At 35.8% G+C, this 6,243-nt stretch overlaps 1 long non-coding RNA gene across 1 annotated transcript; it reads right to left on the reverse strand.

Annotated features, from left to right (window-relative positions):
* Positions 1–553: 553 nt before the first annotated feature.
* On the reverse strand, positions 554–3,649 carry LOC127507485 (uncharacterized). Its single transcript, XR_007928361.1, has 3 exons — positions 3,487–3,649; positions 734–770; positions 554–635 (listed from the first exon to the last, which is right to left on the reverse strand). It is a non-coding gene; the product is annotated as an uncharacterized LOC127507485 (long non-coding RNA).
* Between the last annotated feature and the right edge of the window lie 2,594 nt (positions 3,650–6,243).

Here is a 6,243-nt window from a genome sequence, read left to right on the forward strand (position 1 = left end):
CACATATAAACATTGGTCAGCGAACATAAACAGAAGCTCAACCGAACCTGCTTGACGTGCGAGAACAAACCTCATTGGCTCAAACGTGCTGCGTAACACACAAGAATGAACCTCATTGGTTTTCATACGCCAAGCGAACATGCTTGAGCTTCAGTTTACCACAACTGATGTGTGAGTTGATGAATATTTACATCTGTTCATCATATAAAGCGTTTGAGTCTCTTCAAAAAATTTGGACTAAACCGCTCAATTCATATGGATTAGTTTTTCGATCTCTTTATGAACTTTTTGAAGCATCAAAGTTTTAATTGCGTAGCTGTCTATGGACGGTCAGAAAGCTCTCAGATTTCATCAAAAATATCTTCATTTGTGTTACGGGTAAATCTTACGGGTTTGGAACGACATGAGGGTGAGTAATTAATGGCAGAATTTTCATTTTTGGGTGAACTAATGCCTTAAAGTTGTTGTTTCTAGAAAGAATGCTCACAATCAATAGTAAAGTATGAATTTGACCAATAATTAATGTAAAAATGAAAGTCTGGGTTCAACTTACAGCTTTTTTTAAATGTCAGTAAACTTCACCCCAGTCTTCTGTAAAGTGTGATGATCCACATCCATCATGTTCTGACAATTTCCTATAAGTTGTAGCAGAACATTAGTGCCGGTTCTCTTGCCATCTCTGAGTAGATTAAAGAAATACTTTCTCCAAAACTAAAAATCATAATGTACTCACGCTCATGTCATTCCAAACCTGTATGACATTCTTTCTTCTGTGGAACAAAAGAAAAATGTATTTTTGCCCATACAATGAAAGTCGGTGGAGACCAACAATGTTGTTTTGGACCCCATTGACTTTCACATAGACATAAATAGTTAACATTCTTCAAAATATCTTCTTTTGTGTTATGCATGAGGATGCGTACAATGATCCCTTTAATCTAATCACACAGAATCCAACAAAATTATCTGACAGCAAACATTTCCACTCAATGAAAAGGTTTTAACCAAAGTGTAAAAATGTCTCAGAACAAATGTAAAAATAACTACAGACCCATTCTGTACTGTCCGCAAATCGTTTGATTTGAGCCTCCTCCACTGATATGAATGATAATTACTTAATTTGTGGGGGGGGTACACTGCCGGGCGGACAGTTATTAATTTATAAGATTATTTAATATGTCCAGTGAAAGAACACTTGATTAATTTTTCCTTTTTCCCTGCTGTGTTTATTAGTGGTTGAATTAAAGATTAACCTTTTAAATATGTCTGACATTTTCCATGTCCTCTCAAATGCAAAATTAATGCATATTTTTTCATCATTAGTTTAATTTTCAGCATGATACTTTTGTTCTTTGGGCTGCTGAGTGGTTGAGTGTTACAACCCTTCAGATTGTTTGCCTCTTCCTGCCACGTTTTTGAATGATAATTTCACTTTTCGGAATACTTCATTAAGCATCATTAGCCAAGCGTGGAGCACCTCATTTAGTAGAGATCATCTCTGACTTATGCTAGCCTGACACACAAAGTTTTTTTTTTTTTTAATAATCAGTGAAGAAAATCTGCAGTCTACCATAAAACAATCTAAATGTAATACTGTGGTTTGAATTCAATAAAACAGGAACAGCTATCATGGCTTAAAGGGAAAAGTTGTATCTCAGATGACTGATGATAAATGAATGATAAGTGTATTTTGCTGCATATATCAGAGGTGAAGTCAACAACAAGACAAGTGTCTCATATAATTCCATCGTTCCTACAATGTGTAACCATTTTCTAACCAATTACTCTTAAAAGTACATCAGATCTAGTATCACTTTGAGCTCAGTTCCTCATCAGTGTTGAGACAACAATGTATTTCATGCATGTCATCCTACAGAATTAATGCAATGCAATGAATCATGAAACGAATCCAGAAATCAATTGCTCTCTCTTTGTAATTTACCGGGCCTTGAACACTGAAACATGACTTAGACACTGCAATTCTTTTGCTCACTATAGACCGGTGCACGGCTCTCATGTCAGAATCAAGAAGAAATTGCATTCTAGTTACACGACAGCTGATGACTAGTGAAGTGCATTGACAATAGAGTACCTCAGAGATGACGTGTTTTTGTATGCAAAACCCGGATGCGAGTTAGCATTTTAGGACTTCTGGTTCCATTGCCCTAAAGTCTATGGGTTTTTTGAATGGGTTTTTGCTAAATCGCCTGAAATAAGGTCTGTGGTTAACAAAGCCTCTAAATATTTTCACGTTTTGATCTATGACATAAACCACATCAGTTATAACCCGCTTGTGATTTTTTTAAACCTTTATTGTTTCTTAAAAATGGCGGTTGCTAACAAGTTGCTAAAAGGGACTACTTCCTTTGGCGGGGACTTTAGACGTCATCATGACAAACAGGACATTTGGACAGCATTTCTCATGAAAAAGTGGATAAGTATTCATACACAGCGCAGATCATAATCAGCGAGCATGTTTTTAAATAAAGTTTGAGGAAGCTTGGTGGTGGTGACGTTGATCCGTGACCATGGTGTGCTGTAGTCCGTTTATAGCCTACTGTTAGCTTTTTATATCTGACGACTTTATTTAGGCTTCAAAATGTATAAATGTTGTGTTAACTTGATAGACAAAACGTGCAAGTGTCATAACCCCATTGTTAAACACAGAGCTTATTTTTTGCTATTTTCCAAAAGTCTATGGGAAAAATGCATAGGCTTTTGATCGAGGGAACCCGTGCGCCGCTAACTTCCGCGTTGGCCTACAAAAACACGTCATCTCTGAGGTACTCTACGGACCCTTTTCACGGACTGTGATGACGCGTTTTAACGGTCATCAGCATCGTAAATCTTGCAAAGTTTTTTACATTTTCATTTTTTAAAAAATGCATGTACATTTATAACACTATAATATTGTATTACCTTTTCATCAAATTACAAAAAAAAAAAAAAAAAAAAAAAAAGTTACTGCTGTGAGGGTGTTTCTCATACAGCAGCACGTGGGAGTGACGGTAAAGTTGACATCTTTCTCTCTTCTGACTGCCGTTATCAATGTCTCTCTATTTTTACCCTCTTTTTCTTAGTTGTGAAAAAACTGTTGTTGAGAAAATTTGAGAAAATGGTGACACACACACACAAAAAAAATATTTAATGTATTCTCTCATTTACCGCCATAGAATTTTACCCATCTATGACGACTTAAAATATTGTGTAAAATACAAAATTAATATTGTAAAACTTTGTCTAAATATCATTAGGCCTATCATAAATATCTTAAATCTCGTCAGTGTTGCACAAAGTTTTGGCATAAGCTGTAGCCTACACGCAATCTCGCGCGCTAAACAGTGGATGCTGCAGGCGGGAAAAGCGTCCATTAAAAGTAATTCTAACCTTCCCTGACCCTCATTAAAACACGGGACTGCCTTGTTAAAAGACAAGCCGGATTTGTGTTTAATGATCTCGAAAGAAATGTAATTGACTGGGCATTACCATCCAAAAGGTCCCGAAGCACAGTGTTTACCGTGAGCGCGTTCAAAAAATAGTCCTGCAAACTTCGTGGATGAGTTGTGAAACTCAACTGACGCAAAAAAAAAAGCTTTAAACTGTAAGTTCCGGTTTCCTTGTTGAGCAACACAACACGTCCCCAGAAAGTGTCACGTGATTTTAAACATATTGCCTAGTCCATAATAACAAATACGTTATACAACGTTAAGGTATCAATAGATTTTAAAGGCAGAGACTTACGACTTTTAGAAGAAAACTGTCAGTAGGCTAATTTTTAAAGGCGAATTCAACGTACGTCCTCAGATGACTTTTGTTCGTGAGCGCATTTAACCGCATTCAGACTAACTTTTTTGGTTAATAAAACGTTGTTTACGTTAATACTTTAGACACACCTAACCTATTATTTTTACCCCATCCCGGAACCCTTCTTCCGCATTATTTGCACCCGGATCGCTTCATTACTTGTCGCTGTCCTTTCAGCACCACGAGCGCCTGAACCATTGCACAAGTCAACAGACATCCGCACGTTCAAGATACTAATTACTGTAAATGACGTAATTCATTCATCTTTAAGAACTGATGGTAACACTTTATTTTAGTGTCCTTGTTACATATGTTACATGTACTTACCATAGTAATAACAGTAAATTATTGATAATTACATGCAACTAACACTCACCCAAACCCTAATCTTATACTAATTAGGCTACGTGTTATTAATTATATATAAATTAATAAATATATAATTAGCCTACACTGTAATAATGATGCCTTAAAATAAAATGTAACCGAACTGATTATGCATGCCAAAAACGTATTACAAAACCTTTATATATATAGGCTAATGTGTTTTGTTCCCAATATAGCATAGGTGGCAAAGACATTTGGCCTCAGTGAGTTTGAAATAGCCTAAGTATTTGCAAGAGAAACAACTGGTTTAGGATTTTTACATATTGATTCTATTATTTTGAAAGCAGAGGGATGCATTAAAAGTCATTAAGCTGGTCTAACATTACATTTTATTGCAATTTGAACATTTGTGTTCAAATGTAGGCTATGTTTTGTTGTTGCTTAATTTGATTTGTGCAAGTGTGTTGACTTAATGTTTGAATTCGTTGAGCATGCTATAATCTCTCTTTCTCTCTGTTCCTTTGTTGCAGAGTACCCGCTAGAGGGCGATCGAACATTGTTGAAGGCGATAAACCCACATTGACTGAAGCATCGGTTCCGTTCACAGTCAAAGGATGCATATAACGACAGCAACATGCATATTCTCTAACTTCTCGTTCACTGCCACCTTTATATTAGTTACTAACACATGCAACAGATAGAACTGCAGTAACGTTATGAGGAAAGTGCAGCTAATTTAAAGTTGCACGCAATCTCACGTAGGCTAATCAGTATAAATAGGCTATAATAAAACTTCTAAACACGGATTCTCACGGATTTACTACGATAACACACGGAAGACGGTGACTTTATATAGTAGGCTAATATAAAAACGACACATCCATGTCTAAAAGGCAGAAAAATAACAGCAAAAAATATACAAAAATGCATTCGGTAGGGTAATTCATACCACTATTTCACTAAAGTAGGCTTATTTGTTTGTTTTTTTTTAAAAAACTGTATATAGCCTACAATATTTACAAAACATAAGATTTACTAATGTCAAAATTCACTAATTTGGCTGGTTTTACATGTTTTGATTAATCTGAAAATCGCTTAAAAAATCTCAAAGTACACAAAATTATTAAGTGACTACAATTTTAGACTACAAATTATAAATAAGTAGTCTAATAGGCCTACAATAAAAAAGGGATAATAATAAATAAAGTTTACAGTCTAGCCGTTTGGGGCTGGTTTCAACTTTACTGTACACTCTCAAAAATGAAAATTAAAATGAGTTTTAGCTTAAAACAACCACAGAGATATTAAGTAAACTGACAAGACTGTTATGCGGGTGCTTTTTTTTTTTCTTCAGTTTTCCACTTCACAACAAACTCAGAATATAAAAACTGTCCTAAATTCAAAGCGGTGTTTCTTTGTAGGCCTTAATATCATATTTTACAGTAATGAGTGACGAAGTATATGCGTCAGATTTTAAATGATCCTATATCAGATTTGTAACTGACTAAAAATTGACTAATTAGACCTTTTATCCATTTATGTGGAAGCCAAGACAAGCCATCACATGGTCCCTCAACATGCGCTCTGTAGGGCCCCAACGTTCGAGTTATGCCATCAGACTAATGCGTTGTGACTGCTCCTCTCTCTTGTGACAAAGTCTTACAGCTGCCTCCAAATCAATGGATGTCAACGAAATATGAAAACAATCATGACGGAGAAGAAGAACAAATCCTGTCTGGATATAATCAAAGACGGTGTTTTTCAAAACACCAAGATAAATTCAGCACAACTTCTGTCAAATTGCTCATCGTTGTCTTTTATTTTCTCCCTATTGTACAGACGAAGGCCCCTTGTCACATCTGTCGGATTTGTAGTGTAATTTGTAATTATTGCCCATCATGAGGTCTACAGCTTTAACCCGTCCTTAATTAAAAGCATATTTAAGGTTCTGTCAGAGGCAGGAACGTAAACAGATGGTTTTCTGTCAACAGCGCGAGCTTTTAAGAATTCATTCGATGGACGCAGATTATGATCTCGTTTTGTACCGCGAGAGATCCTATCACTACTATTACTAACAACAACAACAACAAACTTCATTCATGAGTTATCGGT

Source organism: Ctenopharyngodon idella, chromosome 24 (genome assembly GCF_019924925.1).
Source record: "Ctenopharyngodon idella isolate HZGC_01 chromosome 24, HZGC01, whole genome shotgun sequence".
NCBI lineage: Eukaryota > Metazoa > Chordata > Actinopteri > Cypriniformes > Xenocyprididae > Ctenopharyngodon > Ctenopharyngodon idella.